This window comes from Odocoileus virginianus, chromosome 27, assembly GCF_023699985.2.
Source record: "Odocoileus virginianus isolate 20LAN1187 ecotype Illinois chromosome 27, Ovbor_1.2, whole genome shotgun sequence".
NCBI classification, from domain to species: Eukaryota; Metazoa; Chordata; class Mammalia; order Artiodactyla; family Cervidae; genus Odocoileus; species Odocoileus virginianus.
In genome coordinates this window covers 2,245,978-2,262,728 of record NC_069700.1, presented here as the reverse complement: position 1 = coordinate 2,262,728, position 16,751 = coordinate 2,245,978, and the positions used below count along the sequence as shown (strand labels likewise).

The 16,751-nt window shown below is 50.4% G+C and overlaps 1 long non-coding RNA gene across 1 annotated transcript in view; it reads left to right on the top strand.

The window, feature by feature from the left end:
• The first annotated feature begins 316 nt into the window (after positions 1 to 316).
• The window catches only part of LOC139031592 (uncharacterized), a 35,471-nt gene continuing 19,036 nt past the window's right edge, over positions 317 to 16,751 (top strand). The window contains exon 1 of the long non-coding RNA XR_011484088.1: positions 317 to 426. This is a non-coding gene — a long non-coding RNA (uncharacterized lncRNA). The remainder of the gene's footprint in view (positions 427 to 16,751) is intronic.

Genomic DNA, 16,751 nt, shown 5'->3' with positions numbered 1-16,751 from the left:
GGTTTAAACAAAACTACAAACTCTCACCCTCCCTTTCGAGTTGAGCTCCAACAAGGGCCTTCCTGCCCAGTGTCACTCACACCCACAGGACAAGACCCAGTCTGGTTCAGGACAAAGGAAAGTGTCCTCCTCTGATCAGAGGAGGGGGAGGTTCAAGCCTGGGCTCTAGAGCACTCGCTGTCCCACCAGGCGGCGGGCAGGGCGGCTTCACAGGCACCTGTCAGCAGGGCGGGGCTGGGGCTGCTGAGGCGCAGGCGCAGGCGCAGGCGCAGGCGCAGGCGCACTTCCACTGCGCGGGCTCCAGACTGCCCTCGCAGCCATCTTGAATCGCGGTGTTGTGTGCCGCTGAGGTGTTGGCGCCGCCATTTTACTGCATGCCGCCCGCTGTGAGAAGTGAAGCTACACCAACTTGGAGGAAAAGAGAAGGTTAGACTTTGTTACCAGAGTCTGCTTTTTTTTTTTTTTTTTAATTTCCTGGGGATTGTTAGTGGGCTTTGCTGGTGATGTAACGACATGTATCTGTCAATAGGGTATCATACAGAGTATTTTCACTGCCCTTAAATGCCATGCTTCACTGGTTCACCCCTCCCTTACTTGGGCAACAACTAATCTTTCTTACGTTTCCATTGTTGTTGTTCAGTCACCAAGTCGTGTCTGACTCTTTGTGGCCTCGTGGACTGCAGCACACCAGGCTTCCCTGTCTTTTACCATCTCCTGGAGTTTGCTGAAATTCATGTCCATTGAGGCAGTGATGCCATACAACCATCTCATCCTCTGTTGCCCTCTTCTCCTCATGCACTCAATCTATCCCAGCATCAGGATCTTTTCCAGTGAGTTGGCTCTTCACATCAGGTGGCCAAAGTGTTGTCCTTATATTTCTGTGTTTTCTAGAATGCTGTATGGTTGGAATCAGACAGTGTGTAGCCTCTTCAGGTCAGCTTCTTTCACTTAGCAATATGTATTTAAGTTCTTCCAATATCTTTTCCAGGCAGGGTAGCTCATTTCCTTTTGAAAAGTAATGACAAGTGAAGTTGCTCAGTTGTGTCCATCTCTGTGCAACCCCATGGGCTGTAGCCTACCAGGCTCCTCCATCCTTGGGACTTTCCAGGCAAGAGTACTGGAGTGGGTTACCATTTCCTCCTCCAGGAGATCTTCCTGACCCAGGAATTGAACCTAGGTCTCCTGCATTGCAGGCAGACGCTTTATTTTCTGAGCCATCAGGGAAGCCATCGTTTCCTTTTAGTGCTGAATAATATTCTGTCTTCTGAATGTATCACAGTTATCCATTCACATACCAAAGGTCATCTTGGTTCCTTCCATGTTTTGGCAGTCATGGATAAAGGTGATAGAAACAATCTCATATAGCCTCTTGTGTGGACGTAGGTTTTTATCTCCTTTGGGTAACACCAAGGAGTGTGACTTCTGGATGGAATGGAAAGAATATGTTTACTTTTGTAGGAAACTGCCAAACTGTTTTCCAAAGTAGCCATACCATTTTGCGCTCCCATCAGTAATGAATGAGAGTTCCTCTTGCTCCCTGTGCTCATCAGCAGTTGGTGGTGTCAGTTGGGGTTTTGACTGCCCTAGTAGGGGTGTAGTGGCGTCTCTCTGTTTTAATTTGTGCTTCCCTGAGGATATGATGCAGAGCACACATTCCTGTGCTTGTTTGCCGTCTGTATATTTCCCTTGGTGAGGTGTACCCCCTTTTGAATCAGGTTGTTTATTTTCTTACTGTTGAGTTATGAGTTCTTTGTTTATTTTGGAAACAGTCCTTTATCAGATATGTCTTTTGCAAATATTTTCTCCCAGTCTTTGGCTTATTTTATCATTCTCTTGACATTGCTTTTGTGGAGCAGTTTTTAATTTTAATGAAGTTCAGCTTATCAATTCTTCCTTTCATGGGTATGTCTTTGGTGTTGTATCTAAACAATCATTGCCATACCCAAGATCATGTGGGTTTTCCCCCATGTTGTCTTTTAGGAGTTTCATAGTTGTGTATCTTACATAAGTCTGGGATCCATTTTGAGTTAATTTTTGTAAAAGAAATAAGGTCTGTGTCTACATTCTTTTTTTTTTTTTTAACATGTGGATGTCCAGTTGTTCCAGCACCATGTGTTAAAAAGACTGTCTTTGCACCATTGTATCACCCTTGCTCCTTTGTCGAAGATCACTTGACTATGTTTATGTGGCTCTGTTTCTGGGCTCTCTATACTGTTCCTTTTTTGCGTTAGTTCCTATACTTTGGTCAGTGCCACACTCTCTTAATTACTGTAGCTTTGTAGTAAGTCTTGGCAACAGGTAGTGTCAACCTTCCAACTTTGTTCTTGTTAATATGCTGGCTCTTCTGGGTATTTTACTTCTCTATGAAAACTTTAGAATTGGTTTGTTGATATCCACAGCATAACTCACTGGGATTTTGTTTGGGATTGCATTGAATCTATAGATCAAGTTGGGACAAGCCGACATCTTAGCAATATTGATTCTTCTTATCCATGCACATAAAATATCTTTCCATTTATTTAGTCCTATTTTGATATTTTCATCTGAGTTTTAGAGCTTTCCCTGTAGATCTTGTACATATTTTGTCTGATTTACCTAAGTATATCATTTTGAGAGGGATGCTAATGTAAATTGTACCATGTTTTTAATGTCAGATTTCATTTGTTCACTGCCAGTATATTGGAGGACTATTGGAAATTCCCTAGTGGTGATTCACACTTAAGACTCTGTGCTTCCATTGCATGGGGTGAGGGTTCCATCCCTGGTCAGGGAGCTAAGATCCTGCAAGGTGAACAGCCAATTAAAAAGAAAAGGAAAACCAGTGACTTTTGTGTATTAACATCCTGCAACTTCATTTCCTTTCCTTTTATTTACTTACTTACTTATTGCTGTACCATGAGGCTTATGGGAAGTCTTAGTTCCCTGATTCGGGATCAAACCCACATCCCCTGCATTGGAAGGTGGATTCTTAACCCCAGGACCACCAGGGACTTCCCTCTATTTCCTTTTAGAACTAGTTATTGCTAGCATGGATAAGAACTTTTGAATTTTGTACAGTTGTTTTATGTCGCTACCTCAATATTTAGAATAGGTTTTAAAAATAGAATCTCTAATTTTCTAGGTGTACAGTGATATATACCTATATCTACATCTTTTTCTAGTATTTATACTTTTTAGCTAATTTTCTTGTCTTACTGCTTTAGTGAGAACTTTTAAAAGTATTGAATAATTTTGGAAAGGGAGGCATCTGTGTCACAGTCCAGATTTTAATGGAATAACTTTAGTATTTCATCATTTAATATCATGTTTGTGTTGGTTTTTGATATGTAGGTTTTACTGTATTTAAAAAAATTAGAATTGACTCCTGAATTTTATCAAATGATGGTTTTTCTTCAGTATTAATATTGCCTTTCCCTTTACAAATAAACTTCTCCCCCTAAAAACTTTAAAAATGGTTGCTTTCAGCTGATAGTGAAAAGTTACAGATGGCCATGGGCATCAAACCCAGTGTACCCTCTGGGGGTCCTGGAGGGTGCCAGCTTGGAGATGTGGGGCAGGGCGCAGCCAGACCTCAGGGTGGAGGAGAGCGTGTCCCTCCTCAGGTAGCTGGGGAAGCAGTCCTAGAGACCAGGAAGCGCGGGCAGGGTGAGGAGCCGATTCCCAGCTGTCATCCGTCAAAACGTCAAGGTGAGCCTGGGAGGCAAGGGTGGGGTTGAGGGTGGCAGTCAGGAAGATTCCCTTCCCACGTGTCGGGTAAGAAAACTCAAGGAACCTGTGGGGCAGGCAGATAGTCTGGCTGTGACCTTGGCTGAGGTTGCAGGCTCGCTGGGGAATGGAGCGAGCAGGTGTGTGGGTGGCCCAGTGCCATCCCCGCGGCTTAGGGCTCCAGGTTAAGGACCTGAGAGGTCCTCCTCTTAGGTTGCTTAAGGGCCTCCTCTTAGGTGGTCTTGAAGGCAGAGTTTGATAGGCATCTGTGAGTAAAGTGCTGGGTGAAACTGAGCAAGATATGCAGCAGTCTTCCCCAGTTATTATTGGATGCTGTCATCTTTAACAAAGGGGTGATAATCTTAAGCCAAAAGAATTTTTTTTTTCATTTATTTTTATTAGTTGGAGGCTAATTACTTTACATCATTGCAGTGGTTTTCATCATACATTGAAATGAATTAGCCATGGATTTACATGTATTCCCCATCCCGGTCCCCCCTCCCACCTCCCTCTCCACCCAATCCCTCTGGGTCTTCCCAGTGCACCAGGCCCGAGCACTTGTTTCATGCACCCAACCTGGGCTGGTGATCTGTTTCACCCTAGATAATATACGTTTCGATGCTGTTCTCTTGAAACATCCCACCCTCGCCTTCTCCCAGAGTCCACAAGTCTGTTCTATACAAGCCAAAAATTTTTAAATAACCCTTTAAAAAAAATGCCTCCCCATCCATCACCACCCCCAACCCCCACCCCATGCCTGGCTCACGGGTCCTTGCCTTCTGGGTTGCAGCTCAGCAGACCCTTTTGGCCAGACTGTCACACACTGCTCCCATTGGTTAGAATCACCTGGCCCCGTCCCCTGCCCCCAGCCCTGGGGACACCCCTCAGTCTCCTGGCAGCAAACAGAAGGAGCATCCTAAATAGGTCATTGAGGACAGACTGTTGACAGAGGTGAGGGTTACGTAAAATCAGCAGCGGAAGGTGAAGCAGCCTGGATAAGAATGGCGAAACCATGGCCAGCTCTGAGCCTGGAGGGGCGAGTCGGACATGGGGCTCCTGGAGCCGGGAGAAGACTCCAGACAGAAGCTTTGGTGGGGAGCCTGTGAACTGACAGGCTGTGGCCTCCAGGCACTGACCCCTCCTCCCTGCCCTCCCTTCGCCCACCTCCTCCTGGAGTCACCCACCAGTCAGCCCTCTGGGAAGTCAGCAGCAAGGGACCCCGACAGACAGTTCATGAAGGTCAGCCCCGGAGCTGCGAGCAGGGCAGACAGGCAAGGGCAGTGCTCGGGAGGGAGAGCCCAGCACGTTGGGCACCTCTGCCCAGCACCTGCCCAGCTCTGCGACCCTGGGGGTTGCCATCTTTGCATCCACAACTCCTGAAAGATCCACAAGGTCAGGAACTGGGTCTTAATGGCAACCGATTCCAGTGTTCTTGCTGGAAAATCCCATAGACAGAGGAGCCTGGCAGGCTATAGTCCACGGGGTCAGAAAAGAGTCAGACGACTAAACAGCAGCAAGAAACCCCCAAGAAACAACTCAGAAGGGGGACAGCAGTGATGTGCGCAGAAAGATCCACAAGACCTCTGTTGACAACAGTGAAGATTAGAAATGCCCCAAACAGGGAAATATAGCCCAGCAGCTGGGATGTGTTGTTATCCAGCCCTGAAAAGGAGTGTCAGTGGCCGCGTTAACACACGTCAGTGGGGCACGGATAACAAATGGCAAAAGTGAAGTCTGCCAAGTACACAGTTCTCAAAAGTGTGGATGTGTCTGTCCTGTATAGAACGAACTTAGAGGCATGTATGTTCAGTATGTGTTCATAAATTAGTTGCTCACTTGTGTCTACTATTTGCAACCCCGTGGACTGTGCTCCACCAGGCTCCTCTGTCCATGGGATTTTCTAGGCAAGAATACTGGAGTGGGTCGCCATGGCCCTCTCCAGGGGATCTTCCCGAACCAGGGATCCAACCTGGGTCTCCTGCCTCACAGGCAGATTCTTTACCATCTGAGCCACCAGGGGAGCAAGAAACGTTGGCCAAATGTCACATTGCATAATTTAGGAGAAAATAGCAAACTTTTGGAAGACTCTATCACAAAAGTTAGTGCAAAGTAGCTGGAAGTGTTAGGATGATATGCCGTATAAGAAACGGGACTAACAGCTTATTTTAGGAGGCTCGCTGGAAAAGTCACTTGGCTTTTGTCAGCTGTTCATCCAACCTCTAGTACCCTTGTTGGCGCTGAGGGTTTTTTCCGACACCCCGTGATGGCTTTGGGGTGAGCTTTTTTTTCAATATTTATTTTGGCGGCACCAGGTCTTAATTGTGGCACACGGGATCATCATTGTGGCATGTGGGATCCTAGTTCCCCGACCAGCGATCAAACCCAGACCTCCTGCTTTGGGAGCATGGAGTCTTAGCCGTGCTAAGACTCAGGGAAGTCCCCTGGGGTGAATTTTTGGCCAATACACTGCAAAATATCTTCAAACTTTCATGTGCGTATGAATCCCCTGGGGACCTTGAAAAAAATGCAGATTCTGATTCTTTAGGTCTGGGTGGGATCCGAGATTCCTCATTCTGAACAGAGTCCCAAGAGATGCAGCTGTTGCTGGTGCTCACCACCGACTGTGTAGTCAGGCTGTAAATCAGTGTTGGCTTTAACCTGCTGAAGCAGGGATCCCCAACCTCCGAGATCTAATGCCTGGTGAGCCGAGGTGGAACTGATGTAATAATAACAGAAATAAAGCACACAATATATGTAATGCACTTGAATCATCTCGAAACCGTCCACCTTCCCCTGCCCCAGCCAGGTCCATGGGAAAATTTTCTTCCGTGAAACTTGTCCCTCGTGCCCGAATAGTTGGGGACTGCTGTTCCAAAACTTGTATTTTCTGTTGATAGATATACAAATTACATGTCTAGATTCAGATATGCCTGCAGCTGAGAAGCCCAGTATCCTCTGGGCCTCTCCATCAGCCAAAAAGAACTGGCTGAATTTTACCTCTTAGAGTAAATATGCCCAAAATGATACCTTCAGTGTTTCTGATACATCACATTTAGAACGATTTTTCAAACTGCATACGATGGCCATCCTTTCTTTTCCTAGCCATAGTTATTTTTATGATCATCATCTTGTATTTCTCATGCTAGCTTCCATGTAAGTAGGGTTAAAATTCTCCACGAGTCTTTTCAACATCTTGGATTCTTCATGACAACACTAGGGAGGTGATACAAGGCTTTGCTCATGTAGTTTTCAAATACCATGGTGATCTACTGTGATTCCACTAAACTGTAGCAAAAAGAGACCCTTACACAAGGTTAGCATTTGCTGTTTGTTTCTGTGAGTCCCACGGCACGAGTTGGGTGCCACTTTAGCCAAGGCTTCCTGTAGAAGGAACCTCCCGTGGAGGGAAGTGTCGTCCGTGCTCGTTGATGTCATTGTGCACCCTTCCTTCAGGCCTCACTTCATCTCCACGGAGATGCCCTCACCCACCACATGGCAGCTGGTCCCCGTGATCCGTTTCGTCCTTTCCCTTTCTCCGCCTCTGGTGACCACTGCTTTGGTTTCTGTCACTATTGATGCCAGTCCACATCCTCCTTTCAGGCATGATACATGCTGCTGGGGTTTTTTGTTTATTTTTTCATTTGTTTTGAGCTTTTTGTTTGTTTATTAGTTTTTTGGATTCCACATACAGTAGAATTATCTTTCTCCATCTGACTTATTTCACTTGGCATAATATGCTGACCGGCCATCCATGTGGCTGCCTATGGTAAGAGTTCATCTTTTTTATGGCTGAGTAGTATTCCATTGTAAGATACGTACCACATCTTCTTTATCCATTCATCCTTTGATGGGTATTTAGGTTGTTTCCGTATCTTGGCTATTGTAAATGCTGCAGTACAGTGAACCTAGGGGTGTATATATCTTTTTGAATTAGTGTTGTTATTTCAAAAGCAGTTCTTAAAGATTTATGGTGTCTTTGTCCTTGCAGATACTTTGTGAGGATTTAGGAAGAAACACGTCAACAGAATTGTTCTCTGGCCCCAGTTACTGACACTGTTTATACACACACACACACACACACACACACACACACACACACACACACCATTCGCACAAGAGAGGATCTATGCTTATAGCTCCTGAATTTGTGTGTGCATATGTATGTACACACACTTACAAAGAGGCAAGAAGTGAAATGCAGTCAGCAGTAAACAGACATTTTCCTGGGACTGCTTCTTAGTCATTGCTCTTTTCTTTGCAAAAATGCAGCCCTAGTCAGCCCCTCTATTTTCTGTACCTTTTATAGTGAATGAGCTCTATGTTAGCCTCACGGTCCTCACCAGAAATGTGAGTAGCTCATTAACAAATATCCCACATCTATTCATTTTTTTTTTTTAATCCTCAAGCGCCTACCAATTCTTTTGCCATCCCAAACAAACAGATATATAAAGATATCAACATTTGCCTTTCTTGCTCTCTTTTTCCCCACTCCCCTTTTCTTTAAATCCTGAGAACCTCAGTCTTGGCGAAACAGCCAGATCAGGAAATAGCCAGATTCATAGACTGCGGAGGGACAGGAACAAAGTTGTCTGCCAAACCATCCACTTTTTCTCATCTTTAGAAAAAGAGGATTTACAGGTTTGGGAACAGATTATATTTAGGGGCTTTCAGGCTACTAATATCCTATCCCCGTTTGCAAAATTCCTCTCTGGTGTTGAGACTCCCACGAGTCACTGTGACCTCCACAGAAGATAAATACCCCCGAAGCGCACTCCCATTTGGAAATATCCTAAAAATACAGAGTTTGAAGCTCTAGGATCTGCTCCAAACTGCACGCAGTGCCATCTTTGTTTTGTGCATTTCTAGCCTAGGGAAGCAACTGTCTGTCTAGGATGAAAGGCGGTTTACTTTAGAGAGGGTCTAAGAGAAAAGGGAGTAAAACAAAAGTGAATCAATTTGCATCCAGATGTTTGCATTAAATATGAATGACCTTGGGGGTGGGGGAGTCCCAGCTCTGCTGCCTGCGGTGCGCGGGGTGGGCTCTGGGAGGGGGTGGAGGAAAAGGGCCCCCATTTCCGGCGGGCAGCTTAGGGTCACCCTCCTGTGTCCTGGCGCTGTGCTGTGGTCCAGGGAAGAGCAAGTCCAAGGACGGATGTGGGAGCTTCCAGCAGCAACAAGGCAAAGAAAACCCAATGGGCAATCGCTAACCAATGAAGCACCCTCCTGCTTTAACAAGAAATAATAGTGGTAAAGAGCCTGCCTGCCAAAGCATGAGACTTAAGAGATATGGGTTTGATCCCTGGGTCAGGAAGATCCCCTGGAGGAGAACATGGCAAGCCACTCCAGGATTCTTGCCTGGAGAATCCCCATGGACAGAGGAGCCTGGCAGGCTACAGTCTGTGGGGTCGCAAAGAGTCGGTCCCAGTGGAAGCAACTTGGCATGCACATACGCAACCTGAGTTTAGGGGCCACAGACAATGCCAGGGGAGGGAAAGGGGTGCAGTGGGAGAGCCCATTGCACATGGATGTCTGGGGGAGGGAAGTGTCAGGGACCCTCGGAGGCGGGGTTAGAGAGAGTGTCCAGGCTTTCCTCTGCCTGCGGAGCTGGCAGCCCTGAGGTATTCACAGATCAGTGAAGAGGAGGATAAGATCTCCATCTATCCTTGGCTTTGAGGGGAGTCAGGAAGCTGGCAGCGGTGCAGGGAGCGGCTCCTTGGAGGAGACAGTGGCTCTGGGTCCTGGGCCTCGTCACCCACAGGAGTCCTTCCCGGAGGAAGCCCTTGAGGCCGCAAGTGCCGTCAGGAGTGGGTGTGCGTCTTGCTGCTCTTGTCTTTTCGTTGTCGTTGTTGAGAATGAGGGCCTCGCAGTGCCTCTAAACTCACCCCAGCTGAGTGTTCACTTAGCCTCCCTGCAAGGCTGGCTCTTGTCACCCACGTCTGGGCCTGTCCCTGAGTTTTCCTCCACCGGGGAAGCTTGGAAATTTCCACTGCTCCCCTCTCTCTAGTCCAGCCCTGCCAGCACCGGCCAGGCTGCCCTGGGGGTGCTGCGCTCTCAAGGCAGAGTTGGCATCCACCTTTCCTGCGCGTTGCTGTCACCTGGACACCTGTGGAACATTGGGGTGTCCAGTAAAATCAGCTTCTGGGGTGGATCCCGGTCTCAGTAGTTTTTAGAACTTCCCAGGGTGATTCCAGCGGCTGCCAAGTTTGAGAGCGGCTGGCACGGGGGTGTGGGTACATCCAGTTGCCTGGACTTGACTCTTGGCTCCGCTGCTGATGGTAGCACTGGGCAGGGTGTTCGCTGCTCCCTGCGTCGGTTTGCAGGTGTGCAGTGGGGGTGAGAACGGTGCCGACGCGCACACGGCGCTGCAGAGGTGTCTCAGCAGGTGCACGTGCGGCCGGCGCTGGGGAGCTGGCTGCCCGCCGTCAGACCCTCGCAGTGTTGCCGTTGGTCACGCGGGGGCACACAGGCAGGAGAAGAGGCGTCCGGAATGGCAGCTCTTTCTCCCGGAAGGAGGCGGCTCCGTTGAGATGTGCTCATTGTCTTCAGATTGCTATCAGATGGGAAAGGAATGTGGCTTGTTCTACATGGCTGTGAAGGAACAGGACTTTGCCGGTGGTCCAGTGGCTAAGACCCCACACTCCCAATGCAGGGGGCCTGGGGTTTGATCTCTGGTCAGGGAACTATATCTCACATGCCACAACTAAGAGTTCACACGCTGCAACTAAACAACAACTAAGACCTGCTGCAGCCAAATAAATAAATACAAAATAAATAAATATTAAAAAAAAAATTCAGGGACCTGGCTATGAAGGAAAGAAAGATTCGGGAACGGAAACTTTTCAACAGAGCCACCCAGTGGCGAGCCGGACCGTGTCGCGCGGAGCGGGGTTCCTTGCTCTGTGCACCCGAGCGGCCGCAGGATGTTTCTGGGGGAGCGCTACGAGCGGGGTCGCACGGGAGCTGAGCGGCCTCCACGGGCTTCTTCAGCCCATGCCCCACAGGCGCTGAGCGCGCCAGACGCTCATTGGATGTTCCCCTGGAGCAGGCGAGCTCAGTGGGGCTGAGCTTCTTGCCAGAGTGAGTCTGAAGCTGTGCTCAAGAGAGGACCAGGGTCACATCAGCTTAGGAAACCCTATTTCCAGGTCAAAAGCAGAGACTTCACTGTGCCCACAAAGGTCCATCTAGTCAGAGCTGTAGTTTTTCCAGTAGTCATGTACGGATGTGAGAGTTGGACCGTAAAGAAGGCTGAGCACCAAACAATTGATGCTTTTGAACTGTGGTGTTGGGGAAGACTCTTGAGAGTCCCTTGGACTGCAAGGAGATCCAACCAGTCCATCCTAAAGGAGATCAGTCCTGGATATTTATCGGAAGAACTGATGTTGAAGCTGAAGCCTCAATACTTTGGCCACCTGATGTGAAGAGCCGATCTCATTAGAAAAGACCCTGATGCTGGGAAAGACTGAAGGCAGGAGAAGAAGGGGGCAACAGAGGATGATGGTTGGATGGCATCACTGACTCAATGGACACGAGCTTGAGCAAACTCCAGGAGATAGAGGAGGACAGGGAAGCCTGGCCTGCTGCAGTCCATAGTGTTGCAAAGGGTCGGACTTGACCTTATGACTGAACAACAAGTCAAAAGGGTGAACTCGGGCTGGGCGGGAGGTGGTCCCCACAGGCTTGGAGCAGCTGACGAAGAAGCCAGCCGCCGAGTGGATCTGGGGCTCGTGCTGTGGTTAGCGGGTGGGGTGATCGGAGGCCCTTTTATCTTGAGCTCTGGACACAGGAGAGAGGAGTGGGTCGGCTTTGTTTAAGGCAGCAGGTCAAAGTAGACACTCCCTAGATCTGAGGCTCTCTCACCCCTGACGCCCGTGGACCGTTCCTCCATTGTACCGCTCACCCAGCCTCACTTCCCTTCTCTCCTCCCGGGTCCCAGCCTCTCGGGGAGAACTCTAGGAAGCCTGTTTTACTTGCTTTTTCGTCCTAGGCGTGGGCTGGGTGGGGAACAGCACTGCTTGTGACACTGTTTCACTAGAAATGGAACTGTGCGTCCCTCATAATGTCAGCTCCTCTCTGCTCTCCGGTTTAGCCGGGCTTCCTCCCTTGCCGTGCAGTCGGCAAGTGGTATCTGCCCTCTCCTCCCATTCTCCATCAGGGCTCTCCCCCTCCTGCGTCTCTCTCCTCATGCAGAGCCACACCCGGGCCTTATCTTGCCTCCTGTGAGATCCTCATCTCTGCAATGCCCTCTAGAGCTGTCCTTCCATCACCCTGCTCTCGCCTTCCCACCAAACCTGCTCTGTGCCCCCACGGCGGCCCCTGGAGCCCTCCCAGCTTTGGGCATCTTGGACCATTCTGGTCGCATGTTACCTCCCTCCCCATGGTGTTTTGGATTCCTTGGTAGCTGTTTTGGCGAAGTCCTCAAAACTTTCAGATTCCCTTTCCCTCTCGACCTCCTGCCGCATCTTCCTGCCCTCTCGTCCCCTCCCGACCCCGCTCTGCTCAGTTCTGTTGAAGGGACTGGGGTGCCGGCAGTAATCGGACCCCCTGCAATCCTGCCGTCGGACTCTGCCGCGCCCGTGGCCGTCTTCCTTAGCTCCATTTTTAGCTCCCTATCAGATTCCCATGACAGCTGCTCCGCATCGTTCCCTCTCTGCTCAGGCCCGTGCTGACCCTGCTCGCCTCCTGGCCGGGAGCAGACGTGCCTCTGGGGCTGGCTGAGAAGGGCAGCCCCTGGCGCTGCTGGGACCCTGTCTTTCTCCCTTCCGCCTCTTTCTCCTTCCCTCTCGTCCTGTCTTGGGGAAGGGATGGCCCTTACTCTTTCCAAGGCCGGACCTCCCCCTCCACCCCTCAGTCCCTGTTCCGTGATCTCATTAGGTTGCTGCTGATCCTGGCCATCACCCCGTTGTTCTGACCCTGACGCTTCTGTCATCTCCACCTTAGAACGCAAGCGGGGACGAAGCCCTTGCTCGCGCTCCCTCCTTCCTCTCTCCTCTCTCCTCTTCCTCTTTCTCCAGTGGCCCTGTTTCCTCCCTGGTCCCGGGACCAGCCCCGCTGCCCCTGAGACGTGGTTTGTGGTCTGCCTCCGCCCTGGGAGGCGGCCACGTGGGCCGGCTAAGGCGGGACCCTGGAGCCAGCCCCTTGGGGCTTCCTGTCCAGCTTTGCCCCCTGTGTGTTGTCATCTTGACCCTCACTCGGCCCCTTATCAATCTTTCCACGGTTCCGCTTCCTCCTCTGGAAAATGGAGGCGCCTGACTCACTGCATGCTGTGAGTCTTGAACGATTCTATTTTTTAAAAGTGCCCAACACACCCTTGGTACATAAAATAAACAACCCGTGCATCCCTGGTGTAGCCCATGCCGAGTCCTTCTTGTGGTCAGCACTTGCTCAGTCCGTCCCCCCTTCACGGCCTGATGGCGTCCTGCCCTCCACCCGAAGCCTCAGGGCCCTCAGGCTGTGTTCTCTCTGAACCTCGTTCCCCCGCTGTAGTGGGTGCTTCAGTCTCCCCGCATCGGGCTGTATTGGGACCATCTGTATGTGTGTGTCGGGTCACTCACGAAATCAGGAGCCTCTGCGGGCAGGGATACTGAGTTTATCTTTGGCTCCTGCTAGGGGCTTCCCAGGTGGCATTAGTGGTAAAGAACCCGCCAGCCAATGCAGGAGATCTAAGAGATGCGGGTTCGATCCCTGGGTCGGGAAGATCCTCTGGAGTATATCCCCTGAGCCCGCTCCAGCGTTCTTGCCTGGAGAATCCGTGCAGAGGAGCCTGGTGGGCTACAGTCCGTGGGGTCACACAGAGTCGGACACGACTGACACGATGTAGCGCGCACGCAGTGTGCGTGTTGGAGCGCCTCACAGGGAAGTTATTCAGTAAATGTTAGATTTAGAAGAATGTTTAAAACTTTTCTTCTTGGTTGTGCCGTGGGGGCATGGGGGATCTTAGTTTCTCTACCAGGGGTTGAACCCTCACCCTCTGCATTGGAAGTGTGGACTCTTAACCACTGGACCCTCAAGGAAGGCCTTAGAAGAATTTTTAAAGACCTGCTTGCTGCTAGGTATAACCTTGGGCTTCCCTTGTGGTTCAGTTGGTAAAGAATCTGCCTGCAATTCGGGAGACCTGGGTTTGATCTCTGGGTTGGGAAGATCCCCTGGAGAAGGGAAAGGCTACTTACTCCAGTATTCTGGCCTGGAGAATTCCACGGACTGTATCATCCAGAGGGTTGCAAAGAGTTGGACACGACTGAGCGACTTTCACTACCACTACTAGGTATATCCTTGTAACCTTAAAAAAAAAAAATCTAAGCTGATTTCTTTCTCACCCAGAATATACTCCCTGACCTTGTAGGAATAAACACCCAGAGAAACCCTCCTAATGAAGACCATCAACAGGTCTAGCCAGATGTTTGTGGTCCTTACGCTAGCTCCAGGGAAATGATCTGCCTTCAGGTTACTAAGGTTTTGTTTTTGCAAGTAATTATCCCCCACTTGATACAATCAATCAGATTTCTCCTGTGGAAGAGGAAATGGTCAGACTAGCTGATATCTAAGATTCCTTTCAGCTTGAACAGAACTGTAACTCAGTGATCACATGCTGGGCGTGTGACACAGTTAAGATACTTGTAGAAGTGACTGAGGATGCATCTCATGTCTGTCCTGGAATGAATGTTCCTCGGGGAGGGCTGTTTGCTGCAGGTGTGTTAATGAATTGATCTGTTCTTGCAGTCCATATTGTGAGACTCCGTGCGCCTGGTTTGGGGTTATGTGCCAGGAAGAGTGCTGACCCAAGCCTCCGGCTCATCAGAGGGCTGGCAGCTTTTCTTGAGAAAGGGAGGTGCCCGGAGGTGGGCCAGGCCAGGCCGGACAGCCTGGTGGCTCTCAGAGGGGCCGGCGGAAGTGGGGTTTCTGCAGCAGCATGAGCAGCAGTTGCCCCTCGTGACCTCCTCCATGGTCCCTCCCTACCTGAGGCTTGTTGCGTTACCCACAGGCAGCCTGAAATGTCTCCTACCTCACCCGCTCGCTTCCCTCAATTCATCTTTCAGTCTGGAGGATTTACAAAGATTTATGCCATTAAGAGCAAGATCTCAGCAACATGCCGCATGGGGAAAACATGTTTTTCTCCTGCCTGTGGACATGTTACCATGTAAGCTCTTCTGGGCAGGGACCCATTTTATGTGTCAGCTTCTCTGGGTGAAGCTTCCTTCCCTCTGAGGGCCGAGGTTTCAGAGATTTGGGTCCATCATTTCACCGGGGGTCAGCGTTAATTCACACCAGCTCTTGGCTCGTGGTGAGCCGCCTGCATTTTACAGTGGGGCACAGGGACCTGAATCCTATCTTATCAGTCAGTCAGCCATGTCCGACTCTGTACGACCCCGTGGACTAGAGCCCTCCAGGCTCCTCAGCCGTGGGATTCTCCAGACAAGAATACCAGAGTGGGTAGCCGTTCCCTTCCCCAGGGGATCTTCCTGACCCAGAGGTGGAATCCGGGTCTCCGGCACTGCGGGCAGAGTCTCTACCATCTGAGCCCCCAGCGAAGCCTGATGGGGGTTCAGTCGCTAAGTTGTGTCCAACTCTTGGACTCTTGCGACCCCACTGACCGGCCCTCAAGGAAACAAAAGAACGTCTATTACCGAGGGCCAAGCACTCTTGGCTGAGGATTGGCAGGGTTGAAATGAGCTTATTGTCCTCACGGCCCAGAGCCCAAGGCTTCAGATTCTTTTGGGTGCTGGAGGTTTAACACAGGACAGGTGGGCAAGGAGGCTGTCCAGGCCATGCGCCCCCAGCACCCGCCCACCTAGGGTTGAAATGAGCTTATTGTCCTCACGGCCCAGAGCCCAAGGCTTCAGATTCTTTTGGGTGCTGGAGGTTTAACACAGGACAGGTGGGCAAGGAGGCTGTCCAGGCCATGCGCCCCCAGCACCCGCCCACCTATCTGCTGGGCTTGATGCGTGGGTGGACGGCTCATGAGGAATCCAGGCTGCTCTACAGGCAGGGATGTGCCCATAAGGCCATCTGGAGCCTGTGGCTGGAAGGAGACATGGGGAATCTTCCCCAGCTCAGCTTTGGTGATTTGGGGGAGCTTATGAGCCCTTTCTTCTTTCCTGCTGCCCGTCCCCCCTCAATTGTGGACCACCTGTCAGAGTCTGTTGAGGAGACCCAGGTTTTCTGCTTAGCTCTCCGTGTTGAAAGAGCTTATAGGCAAAGCAGAGGATGGGGAGGGGCTGTGGTCCTAACAGCTTCTGTGCAAGTGTTGGGAGGGGGGCAGCGAGCAGGGGTGGGGGTGGGGGGAGGGGAGTGGGAGGGGGGAAAAGAATGGGAGGGGGGCAGAGCAGTCAGGGGGTGGGATAGGCGAGGGCCCCAGCTGCACTGTCTAGTGAGCTGGTTTTCTTTTTTCTTTTTTCGTGCTCACTTTGTGCTTCATGTGAGATCTTAGTTCCCTGACCTGGGATGGAACCCATGCCCCCCTGCAGGGGAAGTGTAGTCTTAACCACTGGACTGCCAGGGAGGCCCCCCTGTGAGCTTTCACAGATGGAGTTTCTGGCTCTTGATCAGGATGATCCCAAGAGGAGGGACCCTGAGGCCCCCATCCTGTCGTCCTGTTACTTTGCCTCATCAAAGTGTCGAGACACCACCCTCCCAAGTAGATCTTTTCTGTGTCTGTAGTGAATTTGGCTAAACAGTCATCTGAAGCTCACTGCACATCCCAGCCCTCCTGGACAACATCTGGGCGAGATGGGACCGTTCCCCGAACCTGCGCGCATTTCCTCTCTTTCTCCTTGGGTTGGATCCTCATGCCTCCTGCACACGGTGGGCAGGATGGGCATTACTCACCCCAGTTTAGAGATGACGGATTAAAAGGCTCAGGTCTCTTGTCATGATAGAACCCTACAATGTCACTGGTCCCCCAAAGAGTTCACTCTTTTTCATTGCATGGTGTCTGTGTAGTGAGCGGATCGTGGGTGGGCACTTCCGTGTACGTGCCCACACGCAGCTGGAACGTCTAGTTTTTACAGAGAATGGTGACAAGCCCAGGTTGCCAAGGATGCAGCCTGAGG